Here is a 20,288-nt window from a genome sequence, read left to right as displayed (position 1 = left end):
TGAGGTGAGCCGAACTAGGAAAATATTGTACACAGTAATAGCAACATTGTGCAATGATCAACTATGATAGACTTTGGTCTCCTCAGCAATAAAATGATGCAAGACAATTCCAAAAGACTCATGATGAAAAATACTTTCCACATTCAGAGAAAGAACTACAAAATCTGAATGCTGATGGAAGATACTATTTTCTCTCCTTTTTCCTTTCTTGTGATTTTTTTCCTTTTGTTCTGATTGTTCCTTCACAACATGACTAATGAGGAAATATGTTTAATATGAGTGTATATCGATAGCCTATATCAGATTGTATGCTATGTTGAGGAGGAAGGAAGGGAAAAAGGGAGAAATTTTAGAATTCAAAGTCTTTAAAAGTACATATTGAAAACTAAAAATAAACAAATAAATTTGATTTTAAAAAATCTTACCAGGTGCAAAAGGCTAAAAAAATTAAACTACTGAGATAGAATTGTGTCAAGTTCAAATCAGAAAACTTTTGAATCTAGTGCTTCTCAGAGACAGCTGATGATGACAAAAGCATCTGGTCCCAAGAAGAACAGCTCACATCTCATTTTTCTACATTTGATCTTTCCTACTGGGAAAAAAATAGCTTTCAACCCCCAAAACTCAATCCCTCATGGCTAGTTAAAAGGGAAAATGATCTCTGAGGAAATCCCCTAGCAGAATTTAAAGGATGCTTACATTACCAGATTGGAAAGCCCAGAGACAACAGAACTGGTAGGTCAAAAAGACAGTTTGCCCTTATTATCTTTAACATAGAGTTCTTAAGGACACATAGCATATCCTCATTGTTGTCTTCTTACTGAATGGCCACAGGAAGTTTATTTGTTAATCCTCCAGGGAAGGTGGAAGAAGCCTAGATATAAGTGGCCTTGATTGTCAAAAGTAGATCAGATATGCAACCAGAAACAAAAGGCTTCCCAAGGTTCCTCTTCTGTACCATCTATTCTCTTAAAGGAGGTCATATATTTCTAAAAACTGCCAACTATTACCATTTGTAATAGACTGAGCCTGACTCACATCGGTCCCCTGGTAGTTTATATCCACAACTGGAAAGAAATGAGACAATAAAATTCTATCTAAGTTAATAAAAAGGGATTTACTTAGCAAAGAAAGGATGTTGAAACCTGGGAAGGCAGATTCATCCAAGATAAAGCATTGATTCAGTTGTTCATAACTTCCTAGTCTTATTTATGCCTCTGGTTTATAGTCTGATAGATAACTAAGTGATGCAGTCAATAAAGTGCTAGTCCTGGAATCAGGAAGACTCATTTTCCTGAGTATAAACCTATCCTCAAGAACTTACTAGCTGTGTGACCCTGAGCAAGTCACTCAACTATGTTTGACTCACTTTGCTCTTCTGTAAAATGAAGAGAAGGAAATGACAAACCACTGTAGTATCTTTGCCAAGAAAACCCCAAATGGGTTCAAACATAACTTAAAAACACTGGAAAAAACTGGATAATCTGAAACCCGAGATCCAAGGGCCCCTAGCTATTTATGCTCTAGATGTTTTATATCAAGTTATTGGGACGTTGTATTAAAGGCTTATGGTTACATTATGTCCAAGCAGCTATACATGACTCATTTACTATCTATGTGACTCTGGGCAGATCACTTAACCTCTGTTTGCCTCAGTTTCCTCTAATGTTTACATTAGGATAACATGTAGGGATAACAAAAGCACCTACTTCCCAGGATTGTTTTAAGAATCAAATAAGGTAATGTTTTTAAAGTACTCAGCAAAGTAGCTGGAATATAGCTAGAATATAGTACATACAATTACTATTGTTGCAGTCAATATGCCTCTAAACCAATAAAATTTCAAGGACAATTTTTGCACTTTTTTAAAGGAAAAAGTAGACCAATTTGCAATTGGAGAATATTGCTCCTACCATATGCCCATTTCCTAAATTTTAAGAGAATTTTTTGAATTCTATTTAGACCTTCAAAAGTACTGACTTTACAATGTTTGGCTTGTCTCTTTATCTTCTTTTATTTTCTCTTGCATTCCCAAATTCTTGATCAAAGTATTCAATACCTCTATGCCCAGTTTTGTGCCTTGTGGGCAAACTGTTGCAGTCTAAAAAAAAAAAAAAAAACGTTATTCTGACCAACTATAAGCAATGACCCTTGAGAATGCGTTATTATGTTATGAGTGCTAATAACCAGGAGGGAAAAGCTAACTAAAAAGTAGTTTATGCTGTTTTATTTTCAAGATTATACCACACTAGGAATCCCTTTACCACATTCTTACATGACTTCTTCATCCTGACTCTTTAACCAATGTTTTTTAGGGTAATCAATTTATAGATAGGAACTTTGACTCATAGGATCATAGATTTGAAATAGCAAGGGACTTTGGAAACCATCTATCCCATCCCCATTGTTTTACAGATGAAGAAACTGAGGCCCAGAGTCATTATGTGACTTATCCAAGGTCAAACAGGTGAGAAAACATAGCTGAGTTTCATTACCAATACATTTATTTTGATACCAATAGTGTTCAACATCACTCATTCCTTTCTCTCTCTCCAAGTGCAAGCATAACCATCAGCACTGGTCTATCAGCCATTGGCAATCATCCTTTACCTCCCTAAAGCAAAATCTTTCCATCCTGCAAAATGCTTAGGGGTTATGATGATTGGCACTTTGTTCATAATGTGAAAAGCTGAAAATTGCAAGGATAGCTTTTAAGGCATGGAAAGTTCTTATTGGACCCAGGGGTCAGCTACAGCAAGTTGTGAGCAGAGTTTCAAGGACATCCTACAATAAAAGAGTTTGGAATATAGCAAGAGGGGAGGAAGAAATAGGAAATGGGCCTTTTTGTTATTATTCAAAAAAGCACAACATGGTTGGTAGAAGTCGCATATGAGGAATAAAAATTTAAAAAATGTTATCTGGAATTGATAACATTAAGTCCTAAATGTTCTGTTCTAATGATTCCTGAATAAATACAAGTATAACATCTCTGTTTGAACATATTTGTATGAATTATCTTAATGAAATTCAATTTTATTAGAATCATAGAACTTTAAAGAGCTGGAAGAGATGTTAGAAATGATCTATTTCCCCTTGATACCTTAAAGACAGGGGAAAGTGTCCTCCATGTGGAGTCAAATGACCTAGGATCAAATACTGTCTCTGTTCCTTTTCTATTAATGTGATCATGGGCAAACTACTTAAATTCTCTGAGCTTCAGTTTCCTCAGCTATAAAATAAAGAATCTAACTAGAGGATCTGTAACATCTTCCCCGCTTGAGATTCTATTATTTTCTTGCATATGAAAAAACTGAGGACCAGAGAGGGTACAAGATCTATTATAGTACTGGGCCATAATGTATTCCCCAAAAATATTTGTTGATTGATTTGGTGACTGATTAATAAAAAATAATTAGCAGTCATTATTGTCAAGCAGAGGTTATGCCTGTGACACTTTAATAACTAACATGATTCTATTATAATGGTATTCTTAGTAAGATTTTTGTACTAATTTTTGTGCAAACCTTTCCAAACCTGAAAATATTCATAAAAGCAAATACATACCAAATATCATGGATCATATATGCCAGATTTAGAGCTATAAGGAACCTTAAGGATCACTGAAAATATCATTAATTTATAAATGATTTAACTGAGTCTCAGAATGCCAAAATAACTTCCCCAAGGCTCCATAACTAGTAGTGTTTGAGATGAGATTCAAAACCAGATCTTTCTGACTCTAACTTTAGCTTAATAGAATAATCAGAGCTGAATCTACAGAATAAGAAGACAGCTACACTACCCAAGGCAAAATTCTAAAGAAATTATATCAGATGAGAAACCTAAAGTTCTCTATATCTCCATCCTCAAGCAGTGCCTACGTGTAAGCAATATAGATATATTTGAAGACTTGGGCTTCCAGAATAGGAGAGATAATTTAAAAATTATGGGACTATCAGACAGCCATGATCAAAAAAGAGCCTAGATATCATCTTTCAAGAACTTAACAAGGAGGACTTGAATTATCAGGACACAAAATGGCGGAGTGATCAGTAATTGCTATCCCCCTTCCCTTGTTGACCTTGAAGAGTACAGAGAATATTTCTCCAGGAAAAATCCTGGAACAGTGGGATCAGGTGAAGGGGTAAACAGTCTCTTAGCCCATGAGGCTAGGAAAATTGCTAAGAAGGATCCCTCTTGCTGTGGCTGAAGGGGACCAATGCAAGACTGGAGCTGTCCCAGACAACCCTACCTCAGAAAACTGGGAGGAGATCATAAGCCTCAGGGGTGTGAAGCCTTCAACCACCAAAACCAGGACCACAGGTGTGCCTCAGCACCCCACGGGACTCAGGAAGACACTAGCACAGATGGGTTCACCAATCATTGAGCTTGCCTATGCTCTAGCTCAGCAGAGAAGACCTCCTGTGACCAGACGACCCCTCCCCTACACTTAACACAGCTAGCTCCAAGGTAACTCCAGGGAAACCCAGAAAGACTTTACCTGGCCTCTGCTTTCAAACACCAACCAACTCAGCACCAAATAAACTGCAGCATTTTAACTTCCAGTTGAAAGAACCAGAGGCCACAACACACAAAGCCTCAAGTGCAAGGCACAAGAACTGTGGGACCGAGTCCTCTGTGATCCAGAAGCAGAGATCTACTTTAAAAGTCAGAGAAAAAGTGATTATCATGAGCAAAAAACAAGCCAGAAAAGAAAAGACCATACAATCTTTCTATGGGGACAAGGACCAAAACAGAAGCACCAAAGAGGTCAGTACAGAGACTACTTCCATCTGAAACTTCAGAAGGGAATAGGAACTGGTCTCAAGCCCAAAGAGCATTCCTGGATAAGCTTAAAATGGATATTAAAAGTCAAATTAGAGAAATAGAAGAAAAACTGGCAAATGGTTTTAAAAATATGAAAAAAGAATTCACTGAAGAGAACAGAGCCTTGAAAAGGAAAATTGGACAAATGGAAAAGGAAGTACAAAAACTAACTGGAGAAAATGACTCCTTACAAGGAATAATTGGACAGATGAAAAAGGAGATACAAAAGTTAGCTGAAGAAAACAATTTGATAAAAATTGGAATTGGGTAAGTTGAAGCTAATGACTCCATGAAACATCAGGAATCAAACAGAATCTAAAGAATGAAAAGATGGAAGAAAATATAAAATATCTCATTGGAAAAACAACTGACCTGGAAAATAGGTCCAGGAGAGAAAATATAAGAATTATTGGTCTATTAGAAAGCCATGATGAAAAAAAGAGCCTAGATAATGTCTTCCAATAAATCATCAAGAAAAACTGCCCAGAAGTCCTAGATCCAAAGGGCAAAATAGTCACTGAAAAAATCTACCATTCACCTCCTGAAAGGGATCCCAAACTAAAAACACTAAGGAATATCATTGCCAAATTCCAGAACTACCAAGTGAAGAAGAAAATACTGCAGACAGTCAGAAAGAAACAGTTCAAATATCTAGGGGCTACAGTTAGGATCACATAGGACCTGTCAGCTTCTACATTAAAAGATTGAAGGTATTGGAATATCATATTCTGTAAGGCAAAGGAGCTGGGATCAATTAACCAGCAAAGTTGAGCATAATATTTCAGGCAAGAAGATGGACATCCAATGAAATAAGGGATTTCCAGACTTTCCTGATGAAAAGGCCAGAGCTAAATAAAAAATTCGATCTTCAAACGCAGGTCTCAAGAGAGGCGTAAAAAGGTAAGCAGGGGAAAAACACTAGATATTCAATATGGGCAAATGATTTGCATCCCTATAAGAGATTATACTTGTTAATCTTGAAAATTGTAAATTTATTATGATATATAAAAGGGATATACATAGACAGAAGCAGCAGATATAAGGTAAATGATGTGATGGTAAACATCTGATTTAAGGGTGAGAAGGGATTGTAACAGGAGATGTGAAAAGGAGGAGGCAGAAAATAGTAACTTACATCACAGGAAGAGGCAAAAAATATATTACAGTAGAGGGAAAGAAGAGAGGGAGATGAGCATTGTCTGAGAGGCACTCTCATCTGATTGGATTCAGGAGGGTACAAGAAACTCAGTTAAGTACAGAAATACAATTAGCTCTATAGGCAGTAGGAGAAGAAGGGGGAAAGAAGAGGGAAGGGAGTCTAAAAGGGAGGAAAGAAGTAGTAAAGGAAAAGGGGAGTAAGAGGGAGGAGGGCTGAAAGAAGGGAAGGAAGACTGAGCGAGGCGGTGATCAAAAATTAAAATTCTACCGAGGAGAGGAAGGGAGAAGGGAGAAATAAAAGCATAAATGGGGGAAAAGAGGAAGAAGGGAATAACACAGACAGTAATCATAACTGTGAATGTGAATGGGATGCACTCTCTCATAAAACAGAGACAAATAGCAGAATGGATTAAAAACCATAACCCAACAAAATGTTGTTTCCATGAAACACATTTGAAACAGGGGCATACACACAGGGTAAAGGTGAAAGGTTGGAACAGAATATATTGTGCTTCAGCTGACGTAAAAAAAGCAGGGGTAGTGATCCTGATCTCAGACAAAGCAAAAGCAGAAATAGATCTAATCAAAAGAGATAAGGAAGGAAACTATATCTTGCTAAAAGAAACTATAGACAATGAAGCAATTTCATTACTAAACATTTATGTTCCAAGTGGTATAGCATCCAAATTCTTAGAGAAGTAGAGAGAGTTACAAGAAGAAACAGACAACAAAACTCTTCTAGTGGGGGACCTCAACCTCCCCCTCTCTGAACTTGATAAATCTAACTTCAAAATAAACAAGAAAGAAGTTAAGGAGGTGAATAAAACTCTAGATAAGGTAGATATGATAGATCTCTGGAGAAAATTGAATGGGGATAGAAAGGAATATACCTTTTTTTCAGCAGTAGATGGCACATATGCAAAAATTGACCATGTACTAGGGCATAAAAACCTCAGAATTCAGTGCAGAAAGACAGAGATAGTCAATGCATCCTTCTCATATCATAATGCAACAAAAATTAAATGTAATCAAAGGTCATTGATAGATAGAAAAAAATTAATTGAAAACTAAATAATCTAATCCTAAAGAATGAGTGAGTTAAACAACAAATCATAGAAATAATCAACAACTTCATTCAAGAGAATGAGAATAATGAGAAAACCTACCAAATCTTATGGGATACTGTAAAAGCAGTTCTCAGGGGATGTTTTATATCTTTGAATGCCTACATGAATAAAATAAAGAAAGAAGAGATCAATAACTTGGACTTGTAGCTGAGAAAGCTAGAAAAAAGAACAAATTGAAAATCTCCAAGAAAATACCAAATTAGAAATACTAAAAACCAAAGGTGAGATTAATAAAATTGAAATTAAGAAAACTATTGAACTAATAAATAAAACTAAGAGTTGGTTTTATGAAAAAACCAATAAAATTGACAAACCTTTGATCAATCTGATTTTTAAAAAGAAAGAAGAAAACCAAATTATCAATGTCAAAAATGAAGAGGGTGAACTAACCTCCAATGAGGAGGAAATTAAAACAATAATTAGAAATTACTTTGCCCATAAATTCCACAATCTAAATGAGATGGCTGATTATTTTTAAAAATATAAATTGCCCAGATTAACAGAAGAGAAAGTTGAATATTTAAACAACCCCATCTTAGAAATAGAAATTGAACAAGCCATCAATGAACTCCCTAGGAAAAAATCTCCAGGGACAAATGGATATCTAAGTGAATTTTATCAAGCATTTAAAGAGCAGTTGCTACAGCTAGGTGGTGCAGTGGATAGAGCAGGGGTACAGGAGTCAGGAGGATCTGAGTTCAAATCTCACCTCAGACACTTGATACTCACTAGCTGTGTGACCTTGGGCAAGCCACTTAATCCCAGTTGTCTCATGCTGGGTCATCTCCAGTCATCCTGATGAACATCTGGTCACTGGATTCAGATGGTTCTGGAGGAGAAGTGAGGCTGGTGACCTGTACAGCCCTCCCTCACTCAAAACAAAGTCAAGTGCTAGTCATGTCATCATTTCTCTGATGGCATGGTCTTCTTCAGCAGTGAAGGACAAACATAAAGAACAATTAATGCCAATACTATATAGACTATTTGGAGAAATTGTCAAAGAAGGAGTCCTACCAAATTCTTTTTATGATACAAATATGGTGCTGATACCTAAACCAGGAAGAGTCAAAATAGAGAAAGAAAATAATATAGACCAATTTCTCTAACGAACATAGATGCAAAAATTTGAAATGTGTTCTTAGCAAAAAGAATACAGCAACTTATCATGAGAATAATATATTATGATCAGGTAGGATTTATACCAGGAATGCAGGGCTTTTTCAATGTTAGGAAACTATTAGCATTATTGATTATATGAACAACAAAGCTAACAGAAATCACATGATTATCTCAATAGAAACAGAAAAAGTTTTTGACAAAATACAACACTCATTCCTATCGAAAACAGCTGGAGAACATAGGAATAATTGGAACTTTCCATGAAATAATAAGCAGTATCTACCTAAAACCTTCTACCTAAAACCTTCAGCAAGCACTATATACAATGGATATAAGATAGATCCACTTCCAATAAGATCAGGAGTGAAACAAGGATGTTCATTATCATCAGTGTTATTCAGTTAGCTATAGCAATAAGAGAAGAAAAGGAAATTGAAAGAATTAGAATAGGGAAAGAAGAAACTAAGTTATCATTCCTTGCAGATGATATGGTGATATACTTAGAGAATCCCAGAGAATTAAGTAAAAAATTACTTGAAATAATAAACAACTTTGGCAAAATTGTAGGTTACAAAATAAACCCACATAAATCATCTGCATTTCTATATATTACTAACAAACCCCAACAGTAAGAGAAATCCCATTTAAAGCTTTGGTAGACACTACAAAATATCTGGGACAAACTCAGGGACTATATGGACACAATTGCAAAACATTTTTTTCATCAATAAAGTCAGATCTAAGTAAGTGGAAGAACATCAGTTGCTTATGGGTAGGCCAAGCCAATATAATAAAAATGGCAACTCAACTTAAGTTAATTTACTTATTCAGTGCCATACCAATCAAACTATCACATAATTATTTTCTAGAGCTAGGAAAAATAATGTCAAAATTTATCTGGAAAAACCAAAGGTCAAGAATATCAAGGGAACTAATGAAAAGAAATGCTAGGGAAGGTGGTCTAACTCTACCACATCTCAAATTGTATTATAAAGCAGCAACCATCAAAACCACTTGGTACTAGCTAAGAAACAGAGGGGTAGAACAGTGGAATAGGTTAGGTACTCAAGACACAGTAATCAAAGAATATAGTAATCTACTGTTTGATAAACACAAAGACCCCAGTTTCTGGGATAAGAACTCATTGTTTGACAAAAATTTCTGGGAAAATTGGATAACAGTGTGTGGAAACTGGGCATAGACCAATGCCTGACACTGAACACAAGAATAAAGTCCAAATGGACACATGATCTAGGAGCAAAGACTGAAATTATAAACAAATTAGGGGACCAAAGAATAGTGCATATGTCAGATTTATGGAGAATAAGGAAATTTTGAACCAAAGAAGAGATAGAGAACATTAAGTGCAAAATGAATAATTTTGATTACATTAAATTGAAAAGTTTTTGTACAAACCCAATCCAATGCAACCAAGATTAAAAGGGAAGCAAAAGACTGGGAAAGAATTTTTGCAACTAGCGTTTGTGATAAAGGCCTCATTTATAAAACATAGAGAACTGAGTCAAATGTACAAGAATACAAGTCATTCTCCAATTGATAAATGGTCAAATGATATGAACAGCCAGTTTTCAGAGGAAGAAATTAAAGCTATCTGTAGTCATATGAAAAAATGCTGTAAATCACTATTGATTAGAGAGATGCAAATCAAAACTACTCTGAGATACCACATCACACCTATCATATTGGCTAACATGACAAAACAGGAAGATGATAAATGCTGGAGAAGATTTGAGAGAATTGGAACACTAATTCATTGCAGGAGGAGCTTTAAGCTGATCAAACCATTCTAGAGAGCAACTTGGAACTATGCCCAAAGGGTTACAAAAATGTGCATACCTTTTGGTCCAGTTTTATCCCTTCTGAAACTGTATCCCAAGGAAATTACAGAAATAAGAAAGGACCTCACATGTACAAAAATATTTATAGCAGCTCTCTTTGTGGTGGCCAAGAACTGGAAATCAAGGGGATGCCCATCAACTGGGGAGTGACTGAACAAATTGTGGTATATGAATGCAATGGAATACTATTGTGCTCTAAGAAATGATGAACAGGAAGACTTCAGAGAAGCCTGGAAAGACTCATAGGAACTGATGTTGAGTGAAAGGAGTAGAAGCAGGAGTACTTTGTATACAGCAACAACTACGATGTGTGAGGAATTTTTCTGCTAGACCTAGTACTTGAATCAATGCAAGGACTTAGAAAATTCCCAGTGGACTCTTGAGGTAAAATGCCTTCCACATCCACAGAAAGAACTATGGAATTGGATCACTGAATGAAGCAGACCATTTTCTTTTGTATTATGTTTTGTTTTATGGTTTCTCCCATTCATTTTAATTCTTCCATGCAACATGACTAAGGCTAAAATGTATTTAATTGGAATATATGTGTAGAACCTATATAACACTGCATGCTGTCTCAGTAAGGGAGTTGGAAAGGAGGGAGGAAGGAGGGCAAGGGATGAGAAAAAATCTAAGATATATGGAAGTGATTGTAGAATGCTGAAAACAAATAAAATAATAGAAAAATAGAAAAAAAAGAAATTAACGATGAAAATTGTCGTGATATTCTAGAATCTGACAGTAAAATAGAAATGGAAATAATCTACCAATCACTCCTGAAAGAGATACCAAAAGGAAAACTTCTAGGAATACTCAAAGTCCAGAGTTCCCAGATCGGGGAGAAAATATTACAAACAGACAGAAAGAAACAGTTCAAGAACTGTGGAAAATCAATCAGGACAATACAGGACTTATCAGCTTCTACACTGAGAAATTGGAGGACTTGGAATATGATATTCCAGAGGTCAAAGGAATTGGGATTAAAACCAAGGGTAATCTACCCAGAAAAACTGAGTATAATGCATCAGTTGAAAAAGACTGAATTTCAGTGAAATAGAGGATTTCCAAATACTCTTTTTGAAAAGACCAAAGCTGAATAGAATATTTGACTTCCAAATACAAGAATCAAGAGAAACATGAAAAAGTAAACAGGAAAGAGAAGCCATAAGGGATTCAATAAATTTGAACTCTTTACATTCATACATGTAAAGATGATATTTGTAAGTCATGAGACCTTTCTCAGTATTGGGGTAGTTAGAGGGAATACATACATACACACACACATACTTATATACATAAACACACACATATATACATACATACATACATACATACATTTACATATATATGCATATGTCTGTATGTGTATCTGTATGTATGTCTATTATATATATGTGTGTGTGTGTGTATGTGTGTGTATATGTGAATATGTGTGTGTGTATGGAGAGACAGATACAGAGACAAAGACACAGAGACAGAGAGAGACAGAGAGACATGGCACAGGGTAAGTTGAATATGAAAGGATAATATCTAAAAATTAAAATTAAGTCTTGAAAGGATTGTACTGGGAGAAAGAGAAAGGAAAAGGTAGAATGTAGAAAATTATCTTATATAAAAGAGGTCAAAAAGAGTTTTCACAATGGACGGATAGAAGGGGGAGGTGGGAAGGAATAAGTGAGCCTTACTTTTATCAGATTTGGCTTAAGGAGGAAATAACACACATTCAACTGAGTATGGAAATCTATCTTACTATGCAGGAAGGCAGGGGAGAAAGGGATAGGTGAGGAAGAATAATAGAAGGGATGGAAGATTGGGGGAAGGAGTGATCAGAAGCAAACATTATTATGCGGGAACAGGTCAAAGGAGAGAATGGAAGAAATGCAAGCCTGGACAGGATAGAGGGAAATGTGGTTAGCCTTCCACAAGATGATTGTTTTGAAAGTGTTTTGCATGGCTACACATGTATGACCTATATTGAATTGCTTACTTTCTCAATGAGGGTGGGTGGAGAGGGAGGAAGGGAGAGAAAGTGGAATTCAAAGCTTTCAAAACGAATGTTAAAAATTGTTTTTGTATGCAGCTGAAAAATAAGTTGTACAGGCAATGGGGTATAGAAATCTATATTGCCTTACAGGAAAATAGAGAGGATGGAGATGAGAGAAGTGGGGGGGGGGGTGATAGAAAGAGAGTAGATTGGGGAGAGGGGTGGTTGGGATGCACACTGTCCTGGGGTGGAAGAGGGGAGAGATGGGGAGAAAAATTTGTATTCAAAATCTTGTGCAAGTGAATGTTGAAAACTGAAAATGAATAAATTATATTAAGGGGATAAAAAGGCAGAAAACAATGATACTACACAGCTACAGGGAGAAAAAAACCTTTAATTAAGAGGTGAGTATGGTAAAAAAAAAAATGTATAAACTTAGATATAGGTAGAAGAGAAGTTAGAGAATTGTAGAAAAAGGGGACTAGAAATTCAACTACATTCAGATCTTTCTCGGCAAAACTTGTTTTGAGTTGTGCTCAAATAGGAGACTACAAAGGATGTTCAGTCTGGGAGTCTGTACAGCAGTGGAAGGGGGGAGGAGCCAAGAGTGGATGGAAACATCAGACAAGCTACTGGGACTAAAATAAAAAACAAATACTGCAACATAGATTCTATTTCACTGATCTATTTCATTCATTCCTATTTCATTGGGATGGGAAACTCACAGTGAGTAAACTCTTCCTCTATAGAACATACCAGTGTCTCTTCTAGATCTTCAAGTCTTAGAGAGGTACCTGTGGTACTCAGAGATTAGTGAATTGTCCAGGGCCACATAGACAATATATGTCAGAGGAAGGAAGCAAACCCAGATCCTCCTTCCAAGGAGAATTCTTTATCTACTATATCACATAATCACAGCATTGGTATTTTACAAATTTATTTTAAAATTTGGACACTGAGACTGTTTCCAGTTATGGGTAGTTTTTTTGGTTGTATTATTTTTACAATTATAAATAATACTGCTATAAAAATCATTGAGCAGATTTTTGTGGAGAAATACCTCCAGGTCTTATTTATTTCTGTAGAATATTATTTTGTTTTCCAACAATATGGTCATATTTATAGGGCATGGGATTTTGGCACCAATTTTTATTTTTTAAAGATTGCTTCTCCCTCAAGGTTCCCATAATTTCCACTTCAGCAACCAATGTCTTCTTGTTAGTCAAAATCAGGTCCAAAATAGGAGTTTCTCTTATTGCTTTCTCTTACTTTTTGGAAGAAAGCCCAAAATAAATATTTGATCCAAAAATAAATAGCCACTCTGCTTTTGACAAAGAATTCCTGTAGTGATATGGACAATTGAAATTTCTCATCTCCATGATTCTTTGCCAGATTTGGGATTTACTTTTCAAACTCCTCATCCATCTCCTCCATCTGTCCAGGTAACCTGTATTATACTACTATGACAATATCACTTTAGTTTTTTTACTCCATTGATCCTATCCCCAAATGTTCTCCATCATTCCTCTCCCTCTGGTTCTTATTTGCCACATAAGCATATCTCCTTCTGATGTAATACTACACATCCTTTTACCCCTCTTAGTTATAGCTCTTTTTATATAAAGCATTTCCTTCTAGAGGGATATTGAAGTCATGATTCAAATCTCATCTAAGTTTTAATGATGCTTATGAGGTCATATGTGCTTGCCTGCACTAAGAAAGGATCTTAACCTTTTTGTGTAATGCAGTCTGGTATAGTCTATGAACCCCTTCTCAGAATAATGCTTTCAAATGAATAAAATAAAGTACAGGGAATTTGCAAGGAAACCAATTATAATGACATAAAGTTGTCAAAATATTTTAAAAGACTAATTTTTGAACCCTTGGGTTAAGAACCTTGAATTGGATCCCTAGTTCAACTAGTTTGCTGCTTATAGTTTGTGCATTTGTGCAGATGTTGTTGTGGTAGTTTTTATTGCTTCCTCCTTTTTTTCCCCTCCTGTCAAGTACTGAGACTCTCTCAATAGCTATTTTTTCTGCTTTGAAGTTGCAATGCTATATAGTGTCTGATTTTATTTTCCCCCTTCCTCTCAGTTAAGTTCCATTTGATTATATCATCTAGACTTTTTATTCATCATGGCTTTCTGGTAGGCCAATAATTCTTAAATTTTCTCTCATGGATCTATTTTCCAGGTCAATTGTTTTTCCAATTAGATATTTTACATTTTCTTCTGTCTTTTCATTCTTTAGATTTTGTTTGACTGATATTTGATGTCTGATAGAGTCATTAGCTTCTACTTGTCCAATTCTAATTTTCATCAAATAGTTTTCTTCAGACAAGAAGAAAACTATTTCCATCTGTCCTTTTCCATCTGTCCAATTATTCCTTTTAATGAATTCTTTTTCTCCAATAAGTTTTTGTACTTCCTTTTCCATTTCTTCAATTTTCGTTTTTAAAGAGCTGTTACTTTCAGTGAATTCTTTTTTCATACTTTTTTTCATACTTTCTTTCTTCATGGCCAAAATCATTGGCCATTTTGTCTTCTATTTCCTTCTTCAGCTGTTCCAAGAGTGCTCTCTTTGCATGTGAACAGTTCATAGTCCCTTCTGAAGTTTCAGATGAGACTACAGTGTCAATATTGACCTCTTTGGTAATCATGTTTTGGTTCTTGTCCCCATAGAAAGAATCTATGGACTTTTCCTGCTTGCTCTCCTTCTTACTTATGATGATGAGGCTTTGTGTGTTGTGGCCTCTGGTTCTTTCAGTTAGAAGCTGGAGAATCTGTTATTGAGCTGTTGCTGTGGGAAAGCTAAGGGCAGGTGCCTTTGTTTTTCCTTTTGTTTTGTATTTCCCAACTTAGCCCTGGGGCTAGCTTGTTAAGTGTGAGGGATGGGTGGTCTGGTCACAGGAGATCTCTTCAGCTGAGCTAGAGCAAAGGCAAGCTCAGCTCACACCTGGGTCCTAGTGCAAGTTTCCACACAACCCCCCTGCCCCGGGCTCCTCTCCTAGTGCTGAGGCACATCTGGGTCCTAGTGCATGTTTCCACCCCCCTCTGGGGCTCCTCTCCTTCCTGTTAGCCTCTGCCACAGTAAGAGGAATCCCCCTTAGCTATTTTCCAAGTCTCAGGTGTTACGAGACTGTTTGCCCCTTCAGCTGTTCTCACTGATCCAGGATTTTTCTGGAAAAATATTTTATGTTTCTTTCAAGGTCAATAAGGGAAGGGGAAGAGAGCATTTACCCATCACTCCTCCATTTTGGCTCCTGGAAGATCAAGTAGGTGATTTACAAATGTTTAATCTGTGGGCTGAAAGTCTCAAGAGCAGCTACAACTGATACCTGGGGCTCAGCAGCTGTCACTCGCTCAATTCTGTTGGTCTCTCAACCTGGGCTGCCACTCCACCTTTCTGCCATGCTGCTGCTGCCTGAGGACTCTGTGTTCTTCAGTTTCTTCCTCACAATTGCATAGTTCCTTGTGGAAGTATCATATAATTCACCAGACATGGGCTAAAGTAATCAGATTTGGCAAATGTTGGAATGTTCTCTTTTATATTCCATTTTAAGCCATGAAAAGTTAGTACACATCTGTATTTCTAATTATTTGAATAACTGCCTCCATATCCCTAAGCAAAGATTCACCAAGCATCACTATTCTGTTATCACTGTTATTCTTATTGGGTAATTTATTCTTACAGCATCCATGAATTTACGTTATCTTTCTTTTCAGTACAAACAGCTCCTTCCTTAACAGAGATCCAGTGATTTTTCTATGGAGGTCATCTATAGGTATACAACTTAGTACAAATTGTTAATTGTCCCTTCTCTTTTCTCTTTTGAGTCACATTCTTCTATGTTCAGACCTCCTGACACAAGTCCAGTTTCCTCTCTGACTCTAGACCTTTATGATATTTATTACCTCGAAGTCTTCTTCCATTTTTTTCAAGAAAGATTTCATTATATATTACAACTTGGAGGAATGAAAAGATAAAACCAGGCTACACGTTGAGTGTAGCTAGCAATTACTTGACTATGGCAAAAATTCAAGCATCACATTTTTTTTTTTGCGTTCTACCAAAATCCCCTTGTTGACCAGGATTTTTTTTAAGTGAGATCTTCAGTCCTCTATCATTCTTATTGAATTTCTTCTGGTCAATACTTGGGTTGAATTACTATTTGCTGTACATACCCCATTGACAGGACTTCTAAGAAAGACTTGATTTATCTATATTTAAATCCTTTCTTAAGAGATGAGGTAAATTTTCTTCACTGATTGATTAATTTCTAGTAGCTTCTGACCAAGGGTCTAATATGAATATAGCTGATGAAGATGAGTGAAATGAAATTATAAACATTTTTTAAACTTCTATTCAACCTTGATGATCAATTTTTGAAAATTACTCTAATTTTTCCACTTTCCTATCTCTATATTTAAGAGTGTGTTTTCTGTTTTGGATAGAAAGTGAGAAGATATTTTGGGAATACAGAATAGATAGATATGCCGAACTGGGGAAGCATAATATATAGTCACAAGATCAAAAGTATTCTAATGGATGATTCTTCCTATGTTCTTTTTTTTTTCCTCTATAACCTCATTCCTACTTATCCTAACTTCCAGTCTCTGGTCCTGCTAGAAATATGAATAGCATAAAAAGTTACAAAAATTGATTTTTAGAGTAAAAAATTAGAGAGCTTATGAAGAAAATGTGATTATGGAGGAAAATTTGAAAAAGGTTCTTGAAAGTCAGGAATATTCTCTTTTCAATGATCTCTTTCCCTTCATTGATTTTCAACTGAATTATATCCATTCTTCAAGGCCCAACTCAAGTAGTGCCTCTTATGAGAAGTTATCTTGGATCACCCCAACCCAGTGATCTTTTCTGTCTTTAAATTGCTATAGTAAAACACTTATTCCAATTTGGCACTTACATATTACCTTATTTTATTTATTTTTGTACAGAGTACTTGACAAATGTTGAATTAAACTGAAATTTTATATATGAGAAATCCTTGCACAGAAACTATTAATAAGAAGATCCTTTGAGGGAAATTTTTTCAGAAGCTCCTCTACTGAACTCTGAACTCAATAGATACCAAATCTATTTTTTAATATACATCAAAATATTACAAAAGAAAATTGTATTAAGAAAAAAATGAGGAGGGAGAAAAACCAAGTCTGAAAACTTCCCCATTAATTATGAGAATACCACAATAAATGCCTAAGAGTTACTCACAGTGTCAAATATGAAGTGTGCTCTGACTGAGCCCCCTGACATGTCTTCATCTACCTTTCCTTTCCAACTGTACCTGAAATGCCTCTCTCTCTCTTCTCTCTCTCTCTCTCTCTGTCACCTTTGCTGTTGCTCTCCACAGTTCCTCATCTTCCCTGACAAGCTGATGACAATCTTTTAGGATTCTCTATATCTCAATGTGTTAAGTATAAAAAGTTCAAGGGACATAGTTTCTGGGTAATTAAAATTTTTTATTAATTATTGCTGTTGAAGGCTAGATAAATCCTCAGGAGTTCTTGTTTCTCAGGAAATAATGCTCCCCATATGATCTTATTTCTTTCACTGTGAATTTCTCTTTTCTTGGATTGTAACCTTTTTACCCTTCTATCAATATTCATGCTACTTTATAGGATTTACAAGTCTACTGAGACTATATGTATTATAATATCTCAAACTCTCACTGTGCCCTTAAACCAGCCAAGGAAATGAGGAAAAGTAAAAACATCTTGCTACATTGACTCCATTTATTAATGTTTTATCTCTCTAGATTCTCAAAAAGATGGGAGATGGTGTGCCACATATAAGGAACAAAGGAAAAACCAGGTTGACTAGACCACAAAATGCTATAGGGGAAGTAATACTGCATTAAGCTGAAAAGAGAGGTTGAAGACAGATCATATAGGAACTGAAAAACCAAATAAAGTTACATTTTATCAAAGAGACATTAGGAAGTCACTAGAGTGTCACATGGTCAGCACCCATCACATAGTAGACATTTAATGTTTAAATACTTGTTAATTATCGATTGATTAATTGAGAGGGACTCCTTTTTACCTCTTGTCATTGCTCCATAAAAATTAGCACACTGCCTTGTATTTTGTAATCTCACTAAATATTTGATGGTTGGCATCTTTATAGTAAACCAGAGAACATGTGCATGACCACCAATAGCATGGGTTCATAAACTCTTAGATCTAGAGCTGGAAGCCAGGGTATGAAACCAATTGTGAAGTTTTCAGTGTGAGCATTTATAGCTTGGAAATCAGAATACTTAAAACAGAGATTGACATTATTTTACTAATTTTTAGACTTAAAAAAGAATGGAAAAATATTAACAATGTAGATTAAATTAAAATAAAAAAACATGTCCAAGCAACAGCCAGGGGTGCAGTGGACAGAGTACCAGCTCTGGAGTCAGGAGGACCTGAGTTTAAATCCAGCCTCAGATACTTACTAGTTGTGTGACCCTGGACAAGTCACTTAGCCCCAATGTGTGTTATACATTGTATGGTTTTTTTTTTATGTTTGTGTTATATAAATATATATGTGTGTGTACACACATACATGCATACATTATATATATACATATGTGTGTTGTGTGTATATCATATATGTAATAAAAATAAAAGCATGTCCTATATACTCCCCCACACACAGAGTGCTGGTTGCCAAACATTTGTCAACACACTTCTGGCTAGAAGAGACCTTAAAGGCCATCTAATACAATCAGAACTCTTTGAATAGTTGTCAAGTAGTGAGTTTCCTCCAATCTCTATATAATTTCTTCCTTCATAGTCTTTTTGACTAGTGGCACATATTCCATAAGAGTGTGTAGAATGTTAGAGTTTAAAAGGCACTTGGGGATAACTAATCTATCCCTAGAAAGTCAGTGAGATATAGTAGAGGGAATGTTGAACTTGGATTCTGAAAGTCTCAATTCTGCACCTTACCTTGCTAATCATGTGTCCATGGGCAGATCGTTTAATTTCTTGAAGCCTTCATCTGTTTAATGGGGCTAATGATGCTTAAGGTAACTCACTCACTGGTCACTTTGAGACTCAAATAAGATAATGAATTTAATATGTGTTGCAAACTTTGAAGTAGTATATAGATGCCAATATACTAATTCCCACATTTGACACATACTAGTTGACATTTAACTCAGGCAAGACACTTAACATCTCCATGTACCCAGGTAACCTCTAAGATTATGAATTACAAACCAATTGTAGATCTGCATTAGAAGGAATTTTCTCACCAAAAATTCACTATAATCAATCAATCACTCAATCAATCAGTAAGCAATTAAAAACTGCTATGACAGTCAGTCACTATTCTCCATCAATAAAAGGTCTCACCCCCAAAATGCAATCATAATATTTTATAAATGATGAAAAAGGTGTTAAATGATTTATCCAATTTCATGTAAGTAAGTGGGCCTAGCAAGCAATAAATTAGAAGCCTGGTCTCTGGGCAGCTAGTCCATGACACTTTCCATTGTAGCACACGTTGGCCAATGCTAAGAGAATATAGTCTGCAAAAAAAGATGTTTCTATACCACATGGGGAAGGTAAGCCACCAAATGAGACTCTTTGGGATTTATAGTTCAATATTTGAATAACATGATTATCTTTTCCTAATTCACAAGCAAAGATAATTGTTTTACAAAATATAGTGTACAGACATCAAGGTTTTATTTGTAATTTTAGAGATCTCCACAGCCTCACTTTCCTCATCTCTAAAGTGGTATAATGATGGTATGTATCATGCAGGCTTGTTGTGAGGATCAAACATGGGTTAGAGATAAAGTTCTTTGCCAGCCTCTGCTCTATATAAATGATAACTATTATTATTAAAACTAAACACAATCCTTTAAGAGACAAATGAAAGGGGACAGAGTCCAAATGGTGGAATAAAAGCTTGGACTCACCTTTGCTCATCCACAAATTCCCTCAGACATCTCTAAGAAGTGAATCTGAATGAATTTCAGAGTGGCAGAATCCCCTGGGAGACAGAGTGTGGCAGATATCCAGCCCAGGACAGCCATAAAGATCTACAGGAAGGATCTGCTATATTGGATTGGGGGAGCACAGAGCATGTGGAGACACCAAAGCAGACTCAGCCATAGTGGAGTAGGAATGGCCTAGGCAGGCTGAATCTCCAGTGGCAGTTCAAGTTCTCAAACTCCTCAGCACAGGACAAGAGTCC

The sequence above is a fragment of the Notamacropus eugenii genome, chromosome 6, assembly GCF_028372415.1.
Source record: "Notamacropus eugenii isolate mMacEug1 chromosome 6, mMacEug1.pri_v2, whole genome shotgun sequence".
In the NCBI taxonomy this organism is placed as follows: Eukaryota; Metazoa; Chordata; class Mammalia; order Diprotodontia; family Macropodidae; genus Notamacropus; species Notamacropus eugenii.
The sequence above is the reverse complement of the archived record's forward strand: the minus strand, read 5'-3'. Positions refer to the sequence as shown.